The sequence below is a fragment of the Nicotiana attenuata genome, unplaced genomic scaffold (assembly GCF_001879085.1).
Source record: "Nicotiana attenuata strain UT unplaced genomic scaffold, NIATTr2, whole genome shotgun sequence".
Lineage (NCBI taxonomy): Eukaryota > Viridiplantae > Streptophyta > Magnoliopsida > Solanales > Solanaceae > Nicotiana > Nicotiana attenuata.
Genome location: NW_017672619.1, coordinates 61,947 through 78,911, shown reverse-complemented (window position 1 = coordinate 78,911; position 16,965 = coordinate 61,947).

Here is a 16,965-nt window from a genome sequence, read left to right as displayed (position 1 = left end):
GCATCAAAGAAGCCCGTATCGGAGAGGGGAATTGATATAGGTTCCCTCCAATATGACTATCCCAACATGTATAATGAATTGGTCCAGCACAGGCTGGATATTTTCTTTGAAGAACCGGACGAAGCTAATTTGATGGTGGTGTGGGAGTTTTACGCGAACCTTCTGGAACATGTGAACGATGTTTGCATGGTGCGGAAGAAAATGTGGACGCATCCATTGAGGCCATTCAGAGAGCTTACCGGTTGCCAATGTTCGGGGAGGACCCTGATGCGGAGGACTATTATGTCACCCATGGAAGACGATACACCACGTGGAGTTTGTTCTTTGGCACAATATGTGTGCCCAACAAGGAAGTAGTGTGGATTATACCAGGGAAGAAGTTTTATTCGGCGTCACTTACCTTTGAAGGGAAGTGTTGGCTGTATATCATCAATAGCCGTCTGCTACCTTCCTCCAACCCCACTGAAGTGAATGGTCCCAGAGCTGCATTGATCTGGTGCTTTATGAATGGCCATGATTTTGATGTGGCCAAAGTTATTCATGAAGAGATGTTCATCCGTTGTCTGGTGCGGCGGTACGAGTTCTTCTTTCCTTCCCGGGTCACTAGACTATGCCGGGCAGCACGGGTGCCGGAGAACTTGAGCGTGGATGAAAGAGTGAAGAAAGAAACACAGTTTTCGGCGGATAAAGTGACCTTTGGGAAGGACCCTGTGGTACATGGAGGTGCCAATAGTGATGATTCTGATGCACCGGAGGAGGGAGATGAAAGGCAGGATGAAGTTGGGGCTGAGTCACCCATACATGAGCCAGTTGCAGAGGGCGAAGGAACATCTGTGGTCGGACGGAATACGCGGATGACAGCCTTAGAGCAGGAAATGGCAGGGTTGCGCACTTCTATCACAGACTTGGGGGCTCGAGTTGATGCACTGGACACCCAAAATGCAAAATCGGAAAAGAAGATCATGGCTTGGCTGCATGCGATGGGGAGGGCGTGCCATCTCGACCCCGACACTGTCTCCGATCAAGATTGATGTACCATGGAAGTTTCCTTTACCTCGTATTTCTTTATTTTGTGTGACATGGGGACATGCCATCATTTTAAGTGTGGGGTGGGGAATATGTAGTATTTATGTTGTATATATATAGGAATGTAGTTTGATTTTAGTCTTTGGTTCATTTTTCTAAATGTGTGAATGTGTGAAAAAATTCAAATTTTTGACTTGTCCCGACGATGGATATCACTCGACGGGTTTCTTGAGGGTCTAAGTCGAAAGAAAAAAAAGATTTTCTTTTGTAGGTAGTGTATCAATTCCCCCTTGGTTTTTCTTTGGATCGTGGTTCTTTTTCCAGGGTTTCGTTTGAACCGGGTGTAGTTAGTTTTAATTTTTAGTTAGGAACTCGTGGGCTATGGGTTGATATGGAAATAGGATATCTTTACGTCGTTATGCCTTGAATACAGCGGGTACTTTAGTGTGACACTTAGGCTCAATTGTTGATTCTTGTTAGAGTGCCTTAAACTGAATGTTCTTAATTTGGCTTGAGTACCCTGACTAGAGTGTTTTGATTATCCAATCTAGAGTGAGTCATGTGCCATGTGTGTGTGAGGATTGTTGTATTCTGTGCACTGCATTTGATGCCTAGAACTTGCCCCGTGCGTTTGCAGAGTAAAATAGTAGTTGTGTTCAGTCTTGGAAGTGATATAGGCGTTTCTTTGTTGAGCCATATATATATTTTACTCGCCTAATAGTTATGTATCGTAGTTAACCCCTTTGAGCCTGTAATCATGTTTCTTTGGCAAACATATTACAAGCCTTACCCATTTGTTTGAATTAACCATCTATTTGAACCTTGTCACCTCTCATGAGCACTTGAATTGTTATGAACTTTGTATAAGTTAAAGTGTGGGGTGGTTGGTTTGGCTTTTGAGTGAAACTAATGCGATAAGGAGAAAGGTGCACTGTTTTGAAAAAGTAAGAGTCACTTGAATTGAAAAAAAAAGAAAAAAGAAAGAAAAGAATAGTTGCATTGTTGTGAAGAATACACACACACACACACACACACACACACACACACACACACACACACACACATATATATATATATATATATATATATATATATATATACACACACACACACACATACATTCCTTGATAAGTGGTGGTTCTTGATGTAAGTGTGCTTAAAGAAGTATGGGGTAATACACATTGATGTGAAGGTGGAGTTTGGTTTGACATAAGTAGGGTCTTAAATGTTAAAATGTATGTATTAAAGTGCTTAGGGAGGTGTAGTCACTCTTATATCTAAATGTATCCTACCCGTCCCTCAGCCTACATTACAACCGAATAAAGTCCTACTTGATCCTAGACTGAATGAGCTCAATTAGTAGAGTAGCACACTACGGGCAAGCCTATGGAGCATCTTTTGTAGCACAAGAATATCGTTTGTGAGGGTGAGTGAATTATGTCTATGTTAAAGTTCCTCATTGTGCGTGAATTTTATTTGATTGTGGAATGAGTCTCTTTTGTCGTGAGTAGGCACTTGATTCATGAAGGAGAGGCAAGTCTTGACCTTTGCGTTAGAGTAAGTGAGTAAGTTAGGAATATTGCGTGGCCAGTGAGAGTCAGCTCTTGAGGTGAAGATGTTACACTACTGTGCTCAATCTATATGAAATATTCTTGGTGTGACGAGTTACGGAAGTCGCTTAGTGAAGTTAGGCCTCTGTAGAGTGTGGTTTGATTGCTCGGGGATGAGCAATGGTTTAAGTGTGGGGTGTTGATAGTAGGCTATAATTATGTAGTTTAGCTACCATTTACGCTCTAACTTAGCTGCACTTTATTGATATATGAATGTTAAATAATAATAACAGATTTCTCTAATTAAGAACTTTATGCTTTGTAAAAGCAATTCCGGGCTATGAGGACATTAAAGAGTGTTTTTGAGTTAATATGGCATAATGAAGGCCAATTGAAGGCGAGCGTGCGCAAAAGAAGAAAGAAAACTGAAGGCAGAAATCTCCTTCAGGTGCGCGGTTGATCCGCGGCCACGCACTGGCCGCGCTCGTCAGGCAGAACAAGGGGCAATATGCGCGGTCCATCCGCGGTTGATCCGCGGCCGCACACGTCTCTCCGAGGATTTTTATTTCAGGGGTAAATTTGTAAGTTCAGAGGCGACTTTCATTGATTTTTGGAAGGATTTTGAAGGCAAGAACGGAGAAGAGCAAGACAGAAGATTCGGCATAGAGTTTGTACCTTTTTTCCTATTGTTTTTATCATTGATGATGAATTTTACTAATATGATTGTGAAAACAATTATGCATAGCTAAACTCCTAATATAGGGTTTTGATGGAACCTATTGGAGGATGATTTTCTTGTTATGCTAATATATATTTGCCATAGTATTTTCTCTATTTGTTCAACTATATTGTGATTGTTGTTGATTGAAGGGCCCTCAATCGACTGTGCCTATTTAATATGTATTACTCGGGAGAGAGTGCATATTTAGGTAGTTGTTGAACAACACCACTCCTAACGTATATGAGGGATCAATACGAAGGGTTTAGAGGTGGGATTACGGATAATGAAACCTTGGGTGCGATCTAAGTGAGTTGTATTTAAGGCTAGCTAGCGTAATTCGGGAGAATATGTCTAGTATATTGTTGTAATTACTCGGGAGAGAGTTACGACAGTCAGAGTGCTCATGATCGATAGAGAAGGCTTAGGCTAATTTATAGCAAACGTAGCGGGAAGGATTCCGACAATAGGGAAAATCAGAACCTTAGACAATTCTTGTCTACAACCCATTCGTAGTTAGTTCTTAACTATTGCATTTTCATTACGTAATATTTAGTTAGTGAACATCCAATCTATTACTCAAATATTTGCAAAGATTGAATACGTAAATTTCTGTAAGTCCAATAGCAGTGATTGATAGGTTAATTCCCTGTGGGATTCGACTCTGAATTTGTTAACCGGAATATATTTGCAGCGACCGCTTTGTCCTTTTATAAGGCATAGTTGGGCGTGATCAGTTATACATATATTATACATGAATTACATATATTTTATACATTCACTGGCTAATTTACATTTAAGAGATAAGGTGGGTGGCTATTTGGGTTAATTCTTCTAAAGACTATTTCTATTTCATAACAGTGTTGATAACCATAAGGGAGGTAATTTTTTAGGAATTTTTACCTCCTGTAACAAAGGTTGGTACTTATTTATTTTAAATAAATACCCTTTTAAAAAATTATATTCCATAGCTACCTTTTGATTTTTATAGCCAAATATCTAGTTATGGTCACCTCCTACCCTTAAGCCATAAAATACGCTTTGTATTATTTTTCTCTCTCATTCTTTCAGATTTTTCTCCACCCTCTCTCTCTCTCAACCCCAGTCTTTCTCCATGAATACAACCATGATTGTCCACTGATTCATCTCCATTGTCGAACGAAATTTTTATTGTCTGTGGCCTGGGGCACTGAATCAATGTCGAAATCAAGCCCTAGAGAGAAAGATGGAGGATCGAAATCTGCTACTGAAAGATAAATTGGGGCTGAAAGAAAATGGAGGCTATGCTAAACAAACCCTCTTTCATTGGATTAAAACCTATAAAAAGAAAAAGATTAAACTCTCCCCTCTTTTTTTTACTTGTAGGAAAGTTGCCTTCTATTTCTCCACTTTCTCTCTATTAATGTCAATCCTCTTTCGTATCAATATCGAAATCTGACATAGGGTAAATTGGGGCTGACAGTGGAGGTTCGAAATCTGCTATCGACGAGACGACATTAGGGTTATTCTTGAACAAAGACGGAGTTTGGGGCTGAGCAACTTGAAGAGTCTGTTACCTTTTTTCCTATTGTATTTCAATGTATCTCGTTGTATTCCATGTATTTTATTGTATTCACTGTCTCGCTATATTCCATGAATGTATTCATGTATTTTTTTTAATTAATATAATTTATGTATTCAGATGTATTTATGTATTCAGATTTATAATTGAGTTTGTTGAGTTATATTAGGAGTCTATTTGTGTTAATTGATTCACTTTCCGTTTAAAAATAACTGAATAGACCATAATTTACGCTATTTACGTTACTGTATTCGCTACATATCGTGAATACAGTCGAATACAATAATTGCCTATCTGTACTCCCCTGTTTCACGCTGAGTTTTACTACTGTATTCATGAATACAGTAGCTTAAATACATCGAATACACTCTAGCAAAACTGAAAACATAGCTATAGGAAGTAATATAGTAAATGGTAGCTACAGCTAGCTAATAACTACTAAACAATAGTGGTTTGTGAAATTTCTCAAATTTTTAATATTATGGGTTACTGTGTTCAGTAAACGAAAAAAGAGAACCCTTGGGTTTTTTTAAGAAGTAAAGTATTATTCTCCGGGGAATTTGCATACATACTCTATTTTGGGGTCATTATTGAAGTTATATTCTTATTGTACAAAAATTTGTAAGTTTACCCGCTTTAAAATTAGTGGGTCTGAAGTTAGAATAATTTGCGTATGAAGTTGCACACTTAAGATGCACTTAAGAGTGTTTTAGTCTAAAGTGTCGGCTAATGTTTGCATGCACTTAAGATTCTTTTAGTCTGAAGTACAAAATTGCACTTAAGATGCACTTAATTCTTAATTGGTCGAAAGTGCAGCTAATTTTTGCATGCACTTAAGACTTTTTGTCTAAAGTGTAAGTTTTCCAGATATAAAAATTCAACGTCTAATCTATTCAAATGAGCTTAAATTTGAAATATGACTTTCAAATACAATAAAAAAATAAAACTCAATCGTCAATTTGTCAAGATAACAATAAACCTAACAAATTCATTTTGCAATTAAGAGGAAGACGAAAAAACCCTAGTAGTAGCAAAGATAGGAGCGTCATAGCAATAACTACTGTAAAGCACCATAAACCACCGTAAAACCTGTTTACAACAATACGTAGATCCACCCTCATTTTTTTATACACATCAACTAATCTATCTATCTATACTATATTAAAAGCACGAAGCCCCTTAACGAAATATCGTTCGTCTTTTTTACCCCTTAAAAAGCTCTCCCGTATTAGACAAAATCATAATTTGATTATTCTCCTAATATTTAGGTTTTTAAGATCAATTAAATTTGGTGGTAAATCTTTCCTTATTTGATAATAACTCCTAATATTTAAAATATTTTCTAGATCTTTTTAGTGAGAAAAAAGGTATACTCCACGTTTTGAATAAAACTGATATTACTCCAAAATTCATGCAAAGGGTATCACACAAATATTACAAACAAACAAGTATCATATTAGAAGGACTTCTTTTACCTTTCAGTCAAATACTATTTCAGTAATGCTTTTTATAATTAAGCTTAAGTAATGGAATGAACCGAAGGAATAATTGCTATAAAATTAATCATAAATTTATCATTTTCAAGAACTTGTAATTTTTTGTTATTTTTAATGCAAATACATCTTTTAAATAATTGTTTATGTTATTTTAAAAAAAAGTTATTATCTATATTTACTATATTAAATTAAAAGCATGAATACCCTTAGTAAAATATCGTGCCCCTATTTTACTCTTTAAAATAGAGTTCGCACCGAACAAAATACTTATTTAATAATTATTTCCTAATAATTAGACATTAAAATAACTAAAATATAATTATTAAATCTTTCCTTAGTAGATAGAAAGTCTAAAATTTGGAGCTCTAAAATCAATTAAATTTTATTTTATAAAAATTATTTCCTTTACAAGATATATGTGCGGCTAATCCTCATATTAAGACTTTGAAGTCAATTAAAATATTTATTCGAAAGAAATTTTGTCTGTCATATATTTCTATTTTCCTAGCAACACAAGCACTTTTAGACGGAAACTATGGCATATTTGTCTTTTAATTTGGATTTAGTTATAATTAATGATTTTATTATTGTTTTAAGAGATAATTTTTTGGGAAAATTCTGTAAAAAATTATTTAAAAAAGGCAATGACAGGCATAACACGAAGAAATGCACGAAGTTATTCTTAAAATCTCTCTTATGTACGAGTCTTCCTTCAAAATTTAGTTCATGAATTCCAAAATGAATTATGCATAACAAACATGATATTATGTTGAGAATCGATTTCTTGATTTTAGTTCTAAATATGTTTTGTCTCATGAAAATGAAGAAGAGAAGAAGAGGAAAGCAGATGAAGAAGAAAAAGAAACATTCAGAGTATTTGGCGGAGAAAACAAATGGTCTTCAATCTGATCTCAAAATTGTGAAGTCAAAGAATGAGACACGTGTCACCATCTCAAGCAACAAAGACATTCATGATGGATTAGATCCTGGCCGTTCATTTAAGAATAATGAAGAGCTTCACAATTCTGGAAGTTTCTCACACGGATAGAAATATTCACATGTATAGGAATAATAGTTAGTTATTTTTGTGATGATTAGTCTAGTAAAATTCTTACAAGTGTACAATATTTCATTGGTCAGTCTTTCTTTTTCAGCAAGGAATATCTGTATATATACACGTTCTTGTACAATGAAAATCAATGAAGAAAGCAGAAAATTTTCCAATTACACTCTCCTAATTTCTACATATTACGATTTAAAAAAATTAAATTGAACGCCACAAACACAAAATGAAGATTACGGCTAAAAACCAATATTCACCACTTTCATGAATTATATTTTTTATTTAGTTTTTTTTTTTTGTAACTCAAGTACGTTATTATTTACTTTATTTTCAAAATTTTATATTTGTCAGTATGGGATACACGCGCAAGGCACGTACCCTAAAACTAGTGTTATATTAAAAGCATGAACCCCTCAACTTAAAAGTCGAATTACATATTTACCCTTTAGTTAAAAAACAAAAGAAGACACAATTGCTTCAACACGTTTTGAAGACCTAAATAATGAAGCGGTGTCAGGTTTTGGTTTTGAAGAAAGCATCTCTGCTTGGAAGCCTGAAATGTCTCCGTGCTACAAACGTTGTATCTACTTTTCTGATAGGGTGCATTCACTTAATTGGTAGACTCCTTTGAGAAGTTGAAGCCTGTGAACATTGGAATAAAACTTGTTTGGGAAACTAACTCGAAGCCGGCTATTGAAAGTAATTCCCGCGATATTTAATATCAGTGAGATATGGCTCCAAGTTCGGAATACACCACTTCATTGGATCTCCTATAAGGTTGGTAACAAAATAGGACATGCTTGGGAAGGGACATCTAACGTTTCGATTCCAGAAAATGTTAGCAAAGATGGTAAGTACTTACGTTTTTTAAGGTTGTAATGAACATTTGTAAGTCGTTGCTCCGTGGAAACTTGCCGACGGAAATGAAAGAAAGAGGGGTGGAATTGTGCTGCGAAAAATTATACTATATTTCTTACTGCTGTTATGTGTTCGCAAAACTTGTTTTGTGCAACAAGAGGATGAGCACAATAGTAACTGTAAAAGAGATTAGTTTGGTACGTGGATGAAGGCTGAGAATTATGTGTTTGATGGGGTTGTCATTTTTGAACTAAGAAAAAAAAAATACTCTCGGGGGAAGCGAATTATAGAACTTGTCAGGAAAATTTGTAATGTTCTTAGAACAAAGATCAAAATTAAATGGAGTGCAGATCAATGATAAGTTTCATTGATCGATCAATGAGTTACAATCTGAAAGAATTAAAGAGTAAGTTGGCAAACAACGTAATGCTGCCTAGCTATGTTAATGGGATTCTGATCGTGCCAAACTAAAAGATGGTTCAGGAAGTAAGTGACAAAATCTGCTTTAATTTAAATTTCTTTACTCATTCTTATATTATCTATTCTTTGCGATTTAACAAAATTCAATATCTATAAATGTTTTTAAATATATGATCGTGATCTCACAATATATTTTTTTCTAACGTACATATTATGATTAGGTATAATATTTAAGATTAGGATAAGATTGTTATGATACTTGGTACTTCTACAAAAATAAGTTAGTTTGTTGATACACGATTTGGATGAATGTCAATATGTGAAGATCATTTTCAAGGTGGTAAGAATTTAAAATACTTGAAAATATTTGAGATCATGAAATGGATATATATGAAGTACTTTATTGGGCTGGACCATATCTTAGTTTAGAAGTTGTTATAACAAGCTGAGATATAGAGAAATACTTTTTTCTATAAGTAGTACTATATCGTTTTAAGTTTTATTTAATATTAAAATATCTTTTAATATATACTTGATGTTTTCTAATACGAACATAAAATATTAATGCTTTGGGTATTATACTTGGTAACACTACTAGAAATCCGCCTAAAAGCGACCGCAAAAAGCAACCAGAGTTGGTCGCTTTTAGGCTAAAAAGCGACCAAAAAGCGACCAAACGGACCTGGTAGCTATATTGATGGTCTCTTTTATTTAGGGACCAAAGTTGGTCGCTAATTAGCGACCAACTTTGGTCTCTAAGCTAAATGGACCAAATATTCCGGATATTGACTATAGAGACCAACTTTGGTCGCTTTATTAATTTAATAATATAAATTTGACGACCAAAGTTGGTCTCTAAATATAAAATACTTTTTTTATTTATTTATTATTAATCATTAAGAAGCGACCAACTTTGGTCTCTAATCCAAATATTATATTTTAAAATCTGGAAACTAGAGACCAGGGTTGGTCGCTTTTTTATTCAATAATTTATTTATTTTATTAAACTAGCGACCAACTTTGGTCCCTAAATACATGAATTTAATTTATTTTTTATACTTTAGCGACTAACTTTGGTCGCTATATCACCAGAAATTTTATTTTTTTAATGAAATAGCGACCAAGTTTGGTCGCTTTTTGTAGAAATCTGGGTAAATAGCGACCAACGTTGGTCGCTATTCTCTAGAAATTTATTGTTTTTGAACGTGAAAAGCGACCAAATAGAGACCAAAGTTGGTCGCTTTTCTGTGTATTATTTTGGCAGAAACTGCCTGTTTTGGCAGCTACACCACCTGCCAGTCATACCAAAACCCTAACAAGCAACAACAACAACAATTCAAACAACAATTCCAATAAGAATACCAAACAACAACCCAACAACAACAACAACAACACAAAAACAACATTAAAAGCTACATTAAAACCAAGAAAGTGTAAATTTCAATAGAACTACCAAACTAAGTTAACTCTTATTACAACCCAATGGAAAACAAATTGTATTTGTCTAGTTCAAATTGTCTAAAATTCATTGATTGTTAGGTACATCATTATCATCACCCTCTGATGAAGTTTCATGAGTAGTATCTTCTACCCTTCTCTTTTTGCTTCCNGGATTGGATTTAATATTAATTATTTAATATTAATATTTGTTATTAAAACAAATATTTAATAACATTTCTGTTGATATTTTACTATTAACAAATAAATTTGGTCCAAAAAGTTAATCAATCAATCGATCATTTGACCAAATCCGAATCCGAATCCGAATCCGAAGCCGAAGCTGAAGCCGTAGTCGTAGCCGTAGCCGAAGCCGAAGCCGAGCCGAGCGAGCGACGACGACGACGGAGCGAGGCTTGCCTTCTTCTCAACTATTTAAGAGCTAGAAGAAGAGCAATTGCTTATATACCCATAAAAAACCTCTTCCTCTTCCAATATGGGATAATGCCCATTTGCCAAGGGGGAGGAACTTAAAATTTCACTCAAAACTTTTATTTCCCTCCATTTCCCATTCACCCTCTTTTAATATTAATTAAACACATCCAAAACCCAACAGCCCTATTAAAGAAGCAGATGGTTGAAGCTAAACAGGCAGCATGGTTGACAAAAAAAATCCTAGGAGCAGGGAAATACTTGACAGAAGCAAACATCAATGTGGCAGAGGTGATGAATGGGAATAGCTACTCCATCCGAGATGTCTATAACAAGCTAAGGGGTGAATTCACAAAGGTTCCATGGAGAAGAGTACTATGTAACAATGATAGTTGTCCTAAATGGCTATTCATTGTTTATATAGCCATACAAAACAGACTATACACTAAAGACAGGCTTTTGACACTACTAGAAATCCGCCTAAAAGCGACAGCAAAAAGCGACCAGAGTTGGTCGCTTTTAGGCTAAAAAGCGACCAAAAAGCGACCAAACGGACCTGGTAGCTATATTGATGGTCTCTTTTATTTAGGGACCAAAGTTGGTCGCTAATTTCTCTAAGCTAAATGGACCAAATATTCCGGATATTGACTATAGAGACCAACTTTGGTCGCTTTATTAATTTAATAATATAAATTTGACGACCAAAGTTGGTCTCTAAATATAAAATACTTTTTTTATTTATTTATTATTAATCATTAAGAAGCGACCAACTTTGGTCTCTAATCCAAATATTATATTTTAAAATCTGAAAACTAGAGACCAGGATTGGTCGCTTTTTTATTCAATAATTTATTTATTTTATTAAACTAACGACCAACTTTGGTCCCTAAATACATGAATTTAATTTATTTTTTATACTTTAGCGACCAACTTTGGTCGCTATATCACCAGAAATTTTATTTTTTTAATGAAATAGCGACCAAGTTTGGTCGCTTTTTGTAGAAATCTGGGTAAATAGCGACCAACGTTGGTCGCTATTCTCCAGAAATTTATTTTTTTTGAAAGTGAAAAGCGACCAAATAGAGACCAAAGTTGGTCGCTTTTCTGTGTATTATTTTGGCAGAAACTGCCTGTTTTGGCAGCTACACCACCTGCCAGTCATACCAAAACCCTAACAAGCAACAACAACAACAATTCAAACAACAATTCCAATAAGAATACCAAAAAACAACAACAACAACACAAAAACAACATTAAAAGCTACATTAAAACCAAGAAAGTGTAAATTTCAATAGAACTACCAAACTAAGTTAACTCTTATTACAACCCAATGGAAAACAAATTGTATTTGTCTAGTTCAAATTGTCTAAAATTCAATGATTGTTTGGTACATCATTATCATCACCCTCTGATGAAGTTTCATCATCATCACGGTATTGAGAAGGGTCTATTTGTCGATGACGGGAAGAATGATCACGGGGAGGACGGGAGGAACGGCCACTTGGAGGACGGGACGAACGAGCACGGGGACGGGCAGCCTCTGGCGATGATGGCCGAGACCGGGGAATCGAAAAAGATCCAGCTAGGAGATTTTTGATCTGCTCTTGCATGCCCTGGCACTGAGCGACCACGCCAATGTACTGAGCATCTCTAAGCTTTTCTCTTTCCTTGGACGCTTCTAGCTCGGATGTGAGCTTTGTCACAGTCTCCCGCATAGCGGAGAGGCTCTCCCCATCAAGTTGCTCGACTTGCGAGGAAGTCCCTATTCCTTGCATTCCACACCTATAGCGATGGAATGTCTTAGTAGGAAGGCCGTATACCTTCCCCCATTTTGGACCGCCTGCAGCCCGCGTCCATAGTCTTTCAACATCCTCGGCCGAAAGTTTGAATGACGCGTCCGACTTATTAGGTGGCTGGCTGCGTATGAATTCCTCAGCTTCAACTCTGAAGCGATCCTATAAGAAAAAGTAAATTGAATTAGTATTTCAAAATTTATACAAAAGTAAATGAAAATACTTAATGAAAAGTGAAAACTTACATGTACAGTCGAGGCTCGTCCCTCGACCCACCTTTCTTCATCGTCTCTTTCTTCTTCTTCACAATATGAGTCTCCTTGAATAACTCATCTTGGTTCATCGGACGACCCAACTTCTTTTCCTGAAAACTCATAAATTTTAATTAATAAATAGAATAGATATACTTTGAAAATTAAAATAAATTAAGCAATTACGTACCATTCTTCTTTTTATTGTCCCCTGGCTGACCGCACCTCCAGTGTGCAAGGATCCTCCCTTCTCAGATGCGCGAGCTTTCTTTCCCTTTTCACTCTTCTGTAAGAACTCTGCAGTAAGCCATTGTCTTTGCAAATCATCCCAAAACTCCTGAAGCAACCAGCCAGGCTTCTGGTTCAGCTGTCTAGCTATGGAGAAAGAATGTGACAACCGCTTGCGAGCTTTGAGATTAAAATTTGCAGCCACGTCCGCGCTATACTGGTGTTCCCATACACACTTGCTCTGTATTTCAAAAGTTAAATATTATATGAAAATATCATAAATATAAATAATTATACTGCTTAAAAGAACATTTATACCTTAAATTCATTGAAAATTGCCTCCTTCAGTGAGAATGGGAATTCACGCCAAGACGCATAAGGGGCATCATAAAGCTTTCTGGTTGCTTTGGTGATTATCCTCGTAGTAATATTACTCGGGAGGAACCTGCAATTTAATAAATAAAACAAATTAATATCTTAGTAAAAACTGTACAAAAAAAATAAACATAAAAATAACAAATAACTCTTACCCATCACCCTCAGGGACTATGATGATCCTGCCATACTGATCATAATGCACCTCCTCGTCCTCCAATAGGTGGAGTCGCTGATGAAGATAGATGTGATCCCTGTGACTGCGACATAGCTGCACGGATCGCAAGTGGCTGTGATACTGACTGCTGTGACCCGACTGGCTGTGACGCTGATGGCTGTGATCCATGTGGCTGTGACATGGATCGATGCGATCCATGTGATGCTGCTGGGTGGGATCCACGTGGTAGTGAGGCAGGTGGACTGTATGTTGGACGCACCGATGGCCCTGTGAAGAAACACCCGGGGTCTGCACGAAGGTGTAGGGCTGGTGATGCTGTGGCAGCTCAGTATAGCCATGGGGTAGAGGCTGTGGCATAGTGATAGGCAAATCAGAAGAGGGTGTAAAAGATTGATGAGTAGTATCTTCTACCCTCCTCTTTTGCTTCCTAGCCTTATCTCGACCCCGAGAACCACTACCTTCATTGTTACCTCGACCCTTGCCTGTCATCTGCATAATATAATACATATTTAGATTGAAACATATAAGGAAACTATCTATAAACGAGAGTTATCGAAGAAACCAACTTTTTTAAAGCTCATCGACGTATTCTTCCTCGTTAGAGAATTCTTCTTCCTCGTCAGAGAATTCTTCTTCCTCACTAGTTTGAGCTTCATCAGTTGATTCTTCTTCCTTGTTTTCTATAATTCTTACTTCATTTATATCAACTTCTTCCAATATGTGTTCAGGATGTTCCAAATCATTTTCTAAAAGTTCGTCCACTATTTGGTGAACACTGGAGATATCGTTTTGATATGCAACATCCAACACATTCTCGACTTCGACCCTACCTACAGGCTTAGTTTTGATTACAACCCACCAAGCGGACTTATTCTGCCTCAATGGATAAGGAGCATAATACACTTGCCTAACATTATGTGCAATTATGAAAGGATCATAGCGATTATACTCCCTCGTATGATTAACCTCAATTGTGTTGTATTGATTGTGTACTCTCGTACCTCTTGTTGGATTTGGGTCAAACCACTTGCATCTAAAGAGAATAATTTTCTTAAATGGCCAACCTGAATATTCTAGTTCTATTATTTCTTTAAGCACACCATAATAATCAATATCTCCAACTTGGTTGCCATCACCACCTTGAACCCACACCCCACTGTTGTTGCTTTTTTTATTTTTAGAGCAATCCTCTGTATGAAACTTATAACCATTCACAACGTACTTGGAATATGTTGTGACCTCAACACCAGGTCCCCAAGATATATCTTTCAAAAATTGATTTACATCATTATTTGGATCATTTACCTACATATTGTTAACAAAATTCATAAGTTAGCATAACTTCCAAACATTGTTTACCTACATAGTGTTAGAATATTTTAAGGATATACTTACAAATTGTTTGAACCACTTATCAAATGCCGTATATACAGCATCTTGGCCAAATTGACCCACGAAGTGACTGTGACACATCAAATATTTTTAGTAGTTGCATTGAGATGTAATCACAGTAAATTTTATATTTTGATAACTATTAAATCAATACTTACTTNTATATTCGATACGGTATTACCTAATACACTTATACTTAGTGCATAATATAGCGTAAGTACATATATTATATATATATATGAGCTATATTCGATACGGTATTACCTAATACACTTATACTTAGTGCATAATATAGCGTAAGTACATATATATATATTATACCAGCTAAAGTTGGGACTAAGACCCCTGATTCTGAAATATATAAAAGGTGAATATGGGCTCATTCACCTATCATGTGAACCACTTATAGATGCATATATAAGATTGTTACATGTATGTTTATTGTCAACCTGCAGTTTAGCATTTGAAATTGCTTTTCTCACTTAAGAGCATAATTTTCAGATTATGAAATCAAGACAGTTCATCTTGACAATGTTGGTTTATATACAAGCTAGTTTAGCAGTGAATACCTCCTATTAATGGCTAAACTATTGTTTATGAGAACAAAACTTCATGTGTTGGTCTAAAATTTTCTAAATTGCATATAGTAGCACTTGTATGCATCAGACCAACAATATATGATAAGTCCTTCCCTCACAATTGGTTTAGGATCAGAAACCAAATATTTTACTATCTGTTGATGTGTGGTATATGATTAATTTCTCTACCACAATGCACAAAGATATGTTTCCCAAAGAAGATTGGGGATATATGTTAGTTTTTCTAACATTTGGGGAATGGAATAAACAGCTGCAAAATATGCTATATGAATCGAATTATCATTAATATGATCCTTACTTAGTAGATAATTCAAGTCAAATGCCAGAAGCATTTGCTGATCTAAAATCAAATATCATATTTCAGCTGCAAATGCTCCTATTAAAATTTAAAGTCCTTGAAGGATAGAGTTTACTGTACGCATGAAGCGTGGTAGACCAATCGGTTACAAAGGTAACAATCCTTGAAAAATGATAAGGAGCTAATGATCAAAATGATCATAATGAGGAGGAAATGAGCTCTAGAAGAGCTCACAACATAACATTTCATGGAACTCCAGAAGAAGCTGAGGTACCGGAAAATAAAGAAAGTGATGAGATCTCAACAAGTTATGTCACTTAGGAACCGATACAAAATGATCGTCGACGATATATTTGACACAATATAGTGCACAATACTGTAAAATATTGTGAGGATCGGATCAGTAGTCCAGACACCTGAAGATGTCATATCATTTAAATGCGAGTCTATATGACTCATTTGATTAAATCTCTATAAAGATCCCTGAAGGATTTAAAATGCTTAAAGCATATAGTTTAAAGTCTCGAGAAATGTACTCGATCAGATTATAAAGATCTTTGTACGATTTAAATTAATCTGGGCGCATGTGATATAATCGCCTCAGTGAATATTTGCTGAAAGAAAGTTACATAAATGATGTTATTTGTCCATGTATTTTTATAAAGAAAATGTCATTATAATTTGTTATACTTGCTGTTATGTTGATGACATAAATCTTGTTGGAACTCCAGAAGAGCTCCAAAGGCAATTGAATATCTTAAGAAAGAATTTGAGATGAAAGATCTTGGAAAAATAAAAATTTATCTTGGTCTGCAAATTGAATATTTAGCAGACGAGATCTTTATCCATCAATTTGCCTATACAGAAAGGGTCTTTAAACGCTTTTACATGGACAAAGCGCACGCATTAAGTACACCAATGGGTATTCGATCACCTGAAGTGAATAAGGATCCGTTCTGACCTCCAGGAGAGGATAAGGAACTCCTTGGTCCTGAAATACTCTATCTCATTGCAATTGCTATGCACTTATGTATCTTGCTAATGCTAACAAAAGTGGTGCAACTCGTATTGGTTATGCAGATACAAGATTAGAATGCAGAGACTCAAATATTTGAAACAAGGTTTTCATCAGGGGGAGTAAAATACGCAATGCACTCTTTTTTCCTTACTAAGGCTTTTTCCCACAGGGTTTTTCTTATAAGGTTTTTAATGAGACACCTAGCAATGCGTATTACTAAATATGTGTACTCTTTTTCCTTCACTAGAATTTTTTCCCACGGGGTTTTTCCT